Below are 12,616 nucleotides of genomic sequence, written 5' to 3' on the forward strand. Positions count from 1 at the left end.
ACCATTTACCGTTGCCATTTACTCGATGTGAAAAGTTCGAGAGCCGCTGCACTATGGAAAATTTCAACATTTAACCCAGCCTTCAGTTCCACCGCGGCAGCGTTGATGCAGCGTCCAGAGACTCGTGTCCAGATATCAGCTCTCAGTCTCAGCCTTATTTACATAGTTTCATGTGTTGAGCTGGAAACACTCGCTGTGAGATGGCCGCGGCTCAAAAACAGGGGTGGGCAGTTATTTTTCCTGGGGGCCATATTTGATTCCAGGCATATGGTAGAGAGCTGGACCAACTTGATCATCGGTGTAAATGTTCCAAAATGCCCAGGTCTGCCCAAAAGCATGTGCAGAACATAAAATAATACTGAGCACAGCTGGTTCCAAAACGGTGCAGATGTGCTCCACAGTCGAGGCTTTAAGTGTGAAATGTGTGAATCAAACATAACACAACTTCATATTATCTGCGTTTTTGATGGGGGCAAATACGTGTATGCTTTATCAATATTTGGCAATACTTACTTTAAAGGTGCACTTAAACTATGAAGCTTTTGGTGCAGGGTCTGTTACCCGCTGATCAGGTAACAATGGATGTTAGCACACACACACACACACACTCACAAACAAGAAAAGTTACCTACTATGCATTATTCAAACTTTTAAACTGGGGCTAAACACCTAAACGTCTCTCACGATCACACTGCAAATAGAGCTGCTAAACTGGGCAGGACTTGGACGACTAAAGGGGAGAGTGAGGGGGGAGGAGGGAGGGGGTCTGGACCATAGACTGTGTAAAGAAGTGGACAAAGTGAGTGGGACAAAACACACAGCGTTCAGCTCCAGCCCAATGAAGCTCATCGATGCTAGCAGTTATATTAAAACTAACTAACTGACCAACCAACTTATCAACTAACTAACTGACCAACCAACTTATCAACTAACTAACTGACCGACCAACTTATCAACTAACTAACTGACCGACCAACTTATCAACTAACTAACTGACCGACCAACTTATCAACTAACTAACTGACCGACCAACTTATCAACTAACTAACTGACCGACCAACTTATCAACTAACTAACTGACCAACCAACTTATCAACTAACTAACTGACCAACCAACTTATCAACTAACTAACTGACCGACCAACTTATCAACTAACTAACTGACCGACCAACTTATCAACTAACTAACTGACCGACCAACTTATCAACTAACTAACTGACCGACCAACTTATCAACTAACTAACTGACCGACCAACTTATCAACTAACTAACTGACCAACCAACTTATCAACTAACTAACTGACCGACCAACTTATCAACTAACTAACTGACCGACCAACTTATCAACTAACTAACTGACCGACCAACTCATCAACTAACTGACCGACCAACTCATCAACTAACTGACTAACTGACCGACCGACTCATCAACTAACTGACCGACCATCTCATCAACTAACTAACTGACCGACCAACTCATCAACTAACTAACTAACTAACCGACCGACTCATCAACTAACTGACTAACTGACCGACCGACTCATCAACTAACTGACCGACCATCTCATCAACTAACTAACTGACCGACCAACTCATCAACTAACTGACTAACTGACCGACCGACTCATCAACTAACTGACCGACCATCTCATCAACTAACTAACTGACCGACCAACTCATCAACTAACTAACTAACCGACCGACTCATCAACTAACTGACTAACTGACCGACCGACTCATCAACTAACTGACCGACCATCTCATCAACTAACTAACTGACCGACCAACTCATCAACTAACTAACTGACCGACCGACTTATCAACTAACTAACTGACCGACCAACTCATCAACCAACTAACTGACCAACCAACTTATCAACTAACTGACCGACCGACTTATCAACTAACTGACCGACCAACTCATCAACCAACTAACTGACCGACCGACTTATCAACTAACTGACCGACCGACCAACCAACCAACTAACAAATAAATAAAAACTCAGTATCATGTAGAGTGGTTTAATACGACCAAAATGACGACTCTGACAGCAGCAGTTATGAAGTGAGAGATGACAGTTTTTCAATAGAAAGTGAATTGGAGCCAGAGTTGATGGAGCTGAAAGTGCGTTCTGCTCACTTTCTATTTCCACATGTCCAAAAAATGACTAGGAACTGTAGATAAGAGCATTAAAACAATATATACAGTTTAGTAGCAAAAAAGTTTTAGTTTTTAGCTGCACTTGAACTTACTTCTGAACACCTCACTATTATATGTTACATAACTAAAAATAATGTAGGTGTATACAAAAAACACCACCAAATCACTCTTTTTAAAATTTTAAATACAAAATTACCACTGGAAGACAAACTATAACTGATGAAACAGTATCTTGTACTAGCAGGATATAGAACCTTTAATATTATCAAAAGTTTGGAAGAGCAGACAGGAGCAACAATATAGCCTAAGCGGGCACAACAAATGCACTTTGTAATGTCGTTAAAAGAGCTGGTTATCCCAAGTTTGGCCCTGAACAAACCAAACGGCAGGAAAACAAGATTATCACCCTATTTAGCAGATTTGATTAGCAATTCTATCAGATTAAGATGAAGGAATGGACTGTTTGCAGACCGTAAACAATTTAGACAACACTGTGGGCAGACATGCAAAATGCACAGTTTGTGAATTAGTGTCATCATCGATATAATAATCACAATTAAAGGATGCACATTATGAAAAATTGAGGTTTTAAACATGTTTTACTGCTGTGCCCTCATCAAAAACACACCTGGAGTTGTAATTTTTGCTTCATTAGTCAGTCCAAAGTCGTCTTTTGTTTATTTTCCCATTGGTCATTCCTGTTGCTGACAGCAGGGGGAGCTCCAACACCAAAATGCCTCATGCAAAAAGGAGATAGAGTTTTCGCCTTACTTCAGGAGTTGCTGTGGGCACCGCCATCGTCTTTGGAGTTGTATTTTTTTGCGTGGGGCTGCAAATCTTGACAGCAAATCACTTCTACATGGACTACAAAGCTGTTTTAAAGCCTCCAGAGAATCAGTGCAGTGCTGACTTGTTGTTGCACATGAAAACTGAACATTTTACACAAACCAACCTACTTTATATCAGATTTTAGCTGCAAAACTTCTCTCAAATTTTCAGTTGAAATGAATGGGATTCCCACTAAACCGGAAAGCGCGATTTAGCAGCATCTACGACAAAACTAGGCAATAATAAGTGTATTTTTAGTAAGAAAATGTGAAAATACTTAGCAAAGGCATGTTTAAAAGAGAATTTAAGTCACGCGAATGCATCAGATATGTTCTCAAAATCAAATAATAGACTAGACATCTTTTTGGTAACATTTGCAAGTCATTCGCAATTTGTTTTTTAATACCTTTTAGCCACATCCTAGCAGAGCGCCGAGATTAGATTACTCTCTTGACCCACTGATGCACTCATTTCTTCAGTTTTTTCATCATAAAATCTGTTTTCTCTCCTGGTAAAGAGTTTGAGCCTTGTTGAAAACTTAATGTCCAAACGAAGAAGAAGAAAAAGAAGTCTTGTCTGAGTGGAATTGCAGTAGTGTTACAGCAATCTCCAACTATGCTCTCATAAAAAACATGCTCTGTCTCTTTCAGCCAGGCCTGTGACATTATATTAATAACAAAAACAGTAGTGTAGCGAAAGTGCTGCCTCATTCTAGACCTGTGGCTGCCAATCTGCGTCTACGACCTCTCCGAGCACCTCCGATCATCACACTTATGCGAACACACACTCACACTGCAAATACAGCAGGGTTGTCTTGCCTAAGGACACAAAATCATTAGTCTAATATGCATAGTTTCCTTAAAAATACACTGAAAAACCTTGAAAGAGAGGGTATTACACTTCTACGGGGTATGTAGATTATCTTTTCTTGTTTTAAACACACTATATTCCCCAAAAACAACGTACTGTATCATGTTTTTGTACATTTATAGAGAACTGTCGAGTGGGAGCATCGGTGACGTAGGCTTTTGTGCTGAATATTGCTCAGAATCATACAGCTAATCATCAGGAGGGTTGAGATAGGGCCAGGGGAAGCTCGCTAAAATACTCAAACATGTACGGATGACACATAACACCTCTTCGTTAGAACATCATGGAAAGCCCAAACAATCAATTCTGCATAACGCCCCCTCTTTAATGGTATATTTACAACCTTATGGCAAAAATATCTAATAGGTTGGGGTTCATGTGATATTACATTTAAGCAGAATTTGCCTTTTAATTGTCAAAATGAAGCTGTTTTGTTAAAGTGCAGGACAGGTTTGACTATTCATTTTACTTAAACATCGTTAACATCAATATATTTGTATTATTTTGGTGTAGTTTTAAATTTTACTTCTTGGTTGACACAGGTAGCAATTATGACATACATAGAGGTACTGTTACCTAGCAACTATTATGTTAAAAATGACCAAAACTTGTCTAAAGTACATAATAGTTATGATTAGACTAATAAAAATTGATGGTGACACTTTTGTTTTCTGTTTTACAACTCTTACAATTACTTCCTGTATTTTTGTACTTCCCTTCTCAACTTTTATACCACAAACTGACACGCAATTGATGTAAAACTGTGTTAAATATTTTCCACAAGTACTATAAGAAAACACAAAAACCTGTTGTATGCACTTCAATATCTCTGTAATTACTGGTGCTATACATTTGAAGTAGTAAAAATACACAAGTGGAATGGGCTTTCAGACATAACTTTTAATATGGTGAATTTTTCGATCCAATCCTTAACAAAAACTGGATTTTCATTTCGTATACTTCAAAAGCAGTGACTCTTCCACAGCTTTAAATGTCTGTGTGGGTATGACCAGTTTCCCTTGGATCATCTGTGCTGACATAGCACAGAATAGAGGCCTGTGTTTGTTTGTGCCTTCGCTGTTACAAAGCAAAACATCATAAAAACTTCGCTTGATTAGCATTAACTGTTAGTGTTACCTCAGCCAAGGCTTTGGGCCAATGCTAGGTGCCAGTGATCCTTTTCAGACCATATGTTCCCAGGAGAGCGGGGGCCAAAGCAGAGTACTAAGGAGGTATTTAGAGACACGGGCCGTTATTTACAGTGTAGCCACAGCCTGATCTTGTTATCTGCGTACGGGACAGATTAGCCTGCCACAAACTAAAGGCTACTGCTGAATGCTATAACTTCACTACATGACTTTGAAGTTGAAAAAGTAGGTTTGCAGTGGTTTAAAAAGACTTTAAAGTTAAGGAGAGGTGACTTTTTTGTTCACTCAAGACTCAATACTGATTCAAATGCCACAATGATAGTAAAAACACTCTTTATTTAGACAATAGAGAGTGATTTTCAATGTGAAATAATAGTACTTTTTTATGTTATGTGGTGTTATATCTGTGTAATCCCCCAGTTGTTCAGGTAAATCCATAGGCGTATACTAGTCTATGTGCCTTAAACTTGTCCTGATACAGTTCAAAATCATTCTAAAGCTGTTCAGGAAAGGTTAATTTCTGTTTTTAGTATTGATACCAGCTCCAATTACTGTCTAGTTTTATATATTTTTTATTTGATTTGATTGGGACAATACATGCTAATGAACAGACGTGATATAACACATGACATGAAGCTAAACACCCTGGATTATGGCCAAAGGATAATTTCCATCTGTTATCCCGAGGGGTGGGGTCACAAAAGGGTCAAAGTAAAAATTGCACAGTTCCCTTAATTGCACTTTCCATTCATTGCACAACCCACATTTTTTCACTTAGTTTGGCCGATTCAAGACAATTACATTTTATTCCCACCCACTTCATATTTTTTCCCATACATACAAATACAGTTGACAGTTAAAAAAAAAAAAAATCATAATTATTTTGTTTCTAAATATTTTTATTTTATTTTTTCAGAGCATTTAGAACGACTCTTCCAACATTAATCTGAGCAAATACAGCACCGAGGAACGAACCCTCATTGTACAGTGGTACTTTGGTATTAAATTGTCGACTTCAACACCGCTGGGTTTGTGAATTTGACCCATGTGACTCAGAGATGCCCCGAGCGTAAATGCCATTAAAGGAATAATAAGTCATTTTCAAAAACAGGGGGCAGTATGTGATCTCCACAGACCTGACCAGTCCTGATTTCTTCCTGTGGGGCGATCTTAAAGAAAAGGTGTTTGTGAATAAACCTCAGACAATAAACGACTTAAAACGTAATATCCAGGAGAAAATAAGAGCCAAAAGCCGGAAATGCTTTCAAATGTTATGCAAAGTGTGTTGGATCGGGCTGTTCAGGGCGAAACTGAAAATGCTGGACACTTAAAAAACAGTATTTCCCCTAGTTTAAGTAGTGATAAGTTCAAGTGTAAGTGAACAATTATAACTGTATATATTGCCAAAAATCTCAGAAGGTTCATTTTACCTACTGCTAAAATTTGGTGAGTTTAACTTAAGAATTATAGGAGCTACTGAAGATTTAAAAGTGTCAGTGACTTTATGTCTCTAAGAAAAGTTCAAATCACAATCACATATAGATGAGTTCATATTTTTAGTACCAGTTAGTATCTGATTTTTGATACTTTTGACCATACTATCATAGTTCAGATTAGAGTTATTTTAGATTCAGCATAGTTTCTATTCATAAAAAAATACATGGAACGGATGGATGGAATCTCAGACCCTTTGCATTTGCAGGTATGAGGTTATAACAAATCGCTTTCTCCTAACTAACATCACTCAGAGCAGTTCACACAGATATTAGGGCATTCGGCGTCTTACTGGATTCATCAAACATTTATCTATGGTTTTATACAAACTTATAACAGGCAGAGACAGTAATGAAACCACTAATAACTCAAAACACCTAAAACTTGATCAATATATAAACTAATGCAGCTCTAATGCCAAGCCTAGTGCATTTATTTAAGTAGCACATTTAAAACAGGAAGTTGCACCAAAAAGCGTTTACAAATTTCCAGAAAAAACAGACATATACTCAAAAATAAATGACACAGTTAAAACACATTACCACTTTATAGTCAAAGCTCAGATTAATAAACTGGACCTTTAGGAGACCTTTTAAATGATATATTGTGCGGGATGTTCTAATACCCGGGTGCTGATGTTTGCTATAAATCAAATTGTGAAAACATTGTGCAACACTGTACATTCTCAACTCACTTATGGGTCACTTAAGGTCATATTCAAGCACGTTCTTCTGTATTTTAGCTCAACAAATGACAATGCATTGCTCTTTTTACTGTTGGCGAGTATAAATTGGTCAAAAATAGGGACACCTGGGATATTTCTTGTATAAAACTGGGACATATCACTGGTTTTGGATAAATCTGCTGGGACAGGGGACACAGAGCTCAAAACTGGGACGTCCGGTCACCCTATTCTAATGTGAAAATGGACCAGATTAATTTATTGCACGCACACGGAAACTTTCAACCATTACATTACATTAACGACGAGATCTAATATGGCTGCAGGTGGCGTACAGGTCACATTGATGCATGACAGCAGACAAAACCTGACAGTCCCAGGCAAAAAAAATGCACTGACAGAAGCCCCTCACATTCTGACTGATACAAGTGAGTCGAGAATGGACAATGTTGCGCGTTGACTATTTTTGTACTGTTTTGTATTATTTGTACCAACCATCCCAGTCCCAGTTTTTAAATGTGAAACTCTGGTCACCGTACTACTGCTTTCTATCATATTTAAGTGTATTTTTTAAAAAAGGTAGACCAATTTTATTCTAGTTTTTGATTTTATTAGCGTAGAGCGACGATCTCAAAGACTGTCCCTAGATTCAGTGAAGATTTGCAGCTTTGTGTGAATGTAACAAGTCATTCATAAAAGTCAAATACCAAGCCTGTCAACACAATACCTTTTTTCTAATTATGATTCTCGCTTTTCCAGATTGAGGGTGCACTTCAAAAGGGTGAATAGTTAGTAAACCACATGTTATAGTACGCAGAAAGGGTGCGTGGCAAATTGTTAAAGTCTGGTTGGTTTGCCCATCTTCCACGTGCGAGCCTTTCGACAGTATGATAACACAACTCATGGGGTCATTGGTTACTCAGCTATCACACAAACAGTACATTAAGTTTGAAGTATTATTCTACCACTCATTCTGTTGTCATTTTGAGTTTAGATCTATCCCGTTTACCTCCAATATGTGAATTAGAAAGGACTATTTTAACTTGACAAATGATTTCTAAGTTAGCCTCTCCCGTTTTAGTGCCAAAAGCTACATTGTATTTCTCCAAATAAACGTCCTTCCTCATTAATATTTCACTTCATTACTGCAAACCATGTCATAATCAATCAGTGCCCCACTCGCTCACCTCTCCCCTCTGTTTTCACTGTCCACTGGTCTGTCGTTGGCCATTAGCTTTTTAGCTCATAGTCGTACAAAAATAGCACCTTCCACCTGGACTAAGGTTGCTCCCTACCACGGGTCTTTTGAGGTGGCTATTGTGACAAATGCCCATACAAATGAGCCGTGACTGTGAGCGCGGCAGAGCGTCGCATGTGTTTTCATCCAAAATAATGTGCGAGCGGTTAGTGCGTTAGCTCACGTGGCGCAGGGAGGCTGGTCGTGCTCTTCTCCATTTGCTCGAGCTCCACGGAGTCTCCCAAAAGGGACAAATATTACGGACTGTAATTAAGATATAAATGAAGCAAAAACATCCCCACTCTTCCTCAGCTGTTTGTGAACATATTGATCAAAGAGCTGATGGAAAATAAGGCAAAACATAGTCAAAGTCTGTTAACATCAGTGGTTTGTTAAATGTACACTGCTCGTCAAAAGATTGGACATACATTTTCATTCACTTTTCTTCTTTATTCCAATGACTGTTTACATTGTAGATCGTAAAGGAAATTAAAATATTGTGAGATTATTTTACCTTTTAGAAGTCACTTGGTCTTGTAACTAAAACTCATTTGATTTAGTCGTCAAAGACAGTGTTATAAAACTTTTCATATAAACCCTTTTGTTCCCTTTTGATTGCTAAACTTCAAACTTCAAAATACCAGCACATATATTACTCTTTATAATGTAAGTGCTGATAGATGCAATCAAACCAATCAGTTGGCTTTGAGATCTCTCCTTTGAAATACATCACACCTTGTATTGTTTTGACTCCACATGTTCCATCCTGGGGTGATTCAGGTCATGAAGCCTCCAGGAGCTCGTCTGACCACACCTCAGTACGAGCGTCACATCTTTACTTTGAATGTACGTCCTCTGGTTCATCTCAATCTATATAAACCTGCTGATTTCCATCATTAGGGGTCTGACATTAGGGGGAGATGCTGTCGGACCGATTTCTTGCAAGAAATAAACTCTTCGTCTTTGCTTTAATGTTCATCAGAGCCTGCAAAAGGAGTCTTATTTGCACAACATAGATTCTCCCTGAAGACATCAAAACTATGAATGGACACAGAAGGAATGTAGTAAAAGATCACTGCAGTATTTCTTCATCCTGATAAGGCAAAGCTGTGAAGTGAGAGGACGCCAAGGCTTTGCAGCACTGTCAAGAAAGAAAAGGGTAACTACTCTGAGGATTTGAATATAAAACATACAAAATATATTGAGTTGTTTTTCCTTTAGTACATAATTCAATACATCTTGGATCATATATTTGATGTCTTCCTTATATATCTAAATGTATTACTGGTACTCATTCTTCCATATTGAATTGTACTGATACAATTTTCTCATTTACAAGATTTGAGACAATGACAGACAGCAAACTGTGACACATTTAGACCGAGACGCCAAAATCTCCTCTAGCGGGACGCCTTTGAATTTGAGGGCAGACACTTGAAACTTGATGACGTGTTGCGAATTTTGCCAAAAAGTTAAGATTTTTCTACTCTGCCGTCTGACACCTGGGGCGCCGACGCTCAAAAGCACCGCGTGAACCCTCAAGACACGCCTGGTCCAACACTTGAAACGGGCGTCCCCCATAGACCACCCACAGACACACTCTATCAGACATCACACAGCATGCGAGAAGAATCAGATCAGACCACGCTCACCCTGCTCTCAACCTGTTCACGCTCACGCCCTACGGGAGGCGCTGTAGCTCTATTACATTTAAGTCAGTCAAGATTTAAAAACTGTTTTTCTCCCCGTAGCGATTCGAACTATAAACCAATCTTTGATATACCTGTTTCTTTGTAGTTTTGGCCTATATTACGTACCATAAGTGCCTGTTATTTTTGGGCCGAATTGAGTTTTCTGTCTCGTTCAGAGCCTCCTGCATCTGTAAATATCATTGGCTCTGACCTTAGCCAATCTGAAAGAGTTTTAAAGCCCAGAAAACACAAACCGACACAATCATCTTACTGAAATAGGAAGTTTACATTTGCATTTTCCCGAAAACCTTGAAAAATGACCAAGGTGGAAAGAAACTAATTCCAAATGCTCACCTTAGGGCACAAGATTTTTGGCTAATCGTACTTTTTGAGTTGATTTTTAACCCTAACCCTAACTCTAGCCATTAAAAATCATAGAAGTTACTGAAGTTACTCAAGCCTTGGGGTCCCACCGGAGGAGCTGGAGGACCTGTCTGGGGTGAGGGGAAGTCTGGGAGTCCCTGCTTAGACTGCTGCCCCCGCGACCCAGCCCCAGATAAGCGGAAGAAAATGGATGGATGGAGAAGTTACTGAGTACTGTACAAGTCCCATCTGTTCCATTCCCCGCATGTCCCTCTGCTCCTTTCTATACCAACAAACACATGAGAGCTGTGCATCTCCAGCGCAGGCGGCAGTTTCCAATCCAATCCAACTTTATTTCTAATGCACTTTAAAAACAGCAGAGTTGACCAGAGTGCAGTACACAACAGACATTTTAAAAACACAGATAAATGACATACAAATAAATAACTACAAACTGTACACTATAAAAGTCAACATATCAGTGAAAAGCTAAAGAGAAAAAGTGTGTCTTAAGAGCTGATTTAAAAGTAGAGAGTGACTCATTCTGTCTAAGGTGCAGGGGCAACGCGTTCCACAGTTTGGGACCAGCCACAGAGAAGGCACGGTCCCCTCGAAGTTTCCTCATTTTTGGGACCACTAAGAGTGAATGATCTGCAGACCTGAGTGAGCGAGCAGGAGCATAAGGTTGAAGCAGGTCAGACAGATATTGTGGAGCGAGGCCGTGGAGGCATTTGAAGACAAAAGAATTTTAAAATCAATATGATAAGAGACAGGGAGCCAATGTAGGGACATCAAAACAGGTGTAATGTGTTCCCGTTTTTTTGTACCAGTTAAAAGGCGAGCAGCTGCGTTTTGAACAAGTTGGAGACGTGCGAGAGAAGTTTGGTTCAGATCAATATAAAGAGCATTACAGTAATCCAAACGATTGGTGATAAAAGCATGAATTAAAATCTCAAAATTATGCTGTGACAGGACAGGTTTGACTTTCGCGAGTTGATGAATTTGAAAAAAGCAAGTTTTGACAACAGCGCTAATCTGGACATCAAGTTTTAAAGCATTATCCAGCCTCACACCAAGATTTGTCACCACAGGTTTCACATATTGAGCAAGAGAGCCAAGATCAGTACTAAAGGTGTTTGCTTTACTAGGCCCAAACACTACAATTTCAATTTTTTTGTCATTTAAAAACAACAAGTTTAAAGACATCCAGTTTAAACGACAAATTTCAGCTTTACACTTTTTGATTGACCAAGTTTTGTATCCAAGCTTGATCTAAATTACTTTTAAGATTGCATTAAAGAGTAACAAGTAGTATTTTTCATGCGTATGTTTTACTTTTACTTGAGTGCACATGTTCACTATTCTTTCCACCACTGAAAAACTACGGACTAGGACCTTTAGACCTTTTTCTGGGCATATTCTCCTGGTCTAGCCTCGATGTTTCTGAAACCAGACTTTAACGCTGCCTCCACACCAGTGTCACCCAGAGTTCATGTCGTGTCCACCAGTGTGTGTTTTGCAGTAAACTTGTCAGCGGAGACGAGGAGTGTGGGTGAGTAAGACACGACTGTTACATTACATTTATCAAAAAAGAATAGCCTGATATTTTACTGCAGTTCTCTACCACAATCAGCTCACGAAAACGTCTTAAAAACATGAAAAACAGAGCGAGTTTACTTTAATAATAGTGTATTTTATTACGAAATATATCTGTCTGCTTTTTATCTATGTTCATAAAGACTCAGCTGGAAAGTCAGTTAAGGGTGAAGCCACAGTTACATCAGAAATGTTGTGTACAGTATTTGAGGAAGTGTTTCTGTCTCTGCAGGGGACTCTCCGGGAAGTTGAAATCGCATAACTCCAAATAATGTGTCTACTAGTAAACTTGTCTGAGCTTTTAACCGTTTTATATCATTATCCCCTCGTCATAAACACACCAGGAGTTATGTTTTGCTTCTTTCACACTTGTTTCATTAATCCACAAATCCAAAGTTGTCTTCTCTAAACTCAAAAGTGCTCCGTTTTGCATTTTGCCTGTTTAGTTGCATCAGATAAAACTCCGAACTTCTCCTATGTAGTTTTTAAACCGACAAAACATCACCGGACTCTTTCTACACTCATTGTGTTCACAACAAACATAT

This window comes from Periophthalmus magnuspinnatus, chromosome 19, assembly GCF_009829125.3.
Source record: "Periophthalmus magnuspinnatus isolate fPerMag1 chromosome 19, fPerMag1.2.pri, whole genome shotgun sequence".
Taxonomy (NCBI): Eukaryota; Metazoa; Chordata; class Actinopteri; order Gobiiformes; family Gobiidae; genus Periophthalmus; species Periophthalmus magnuspinnatus.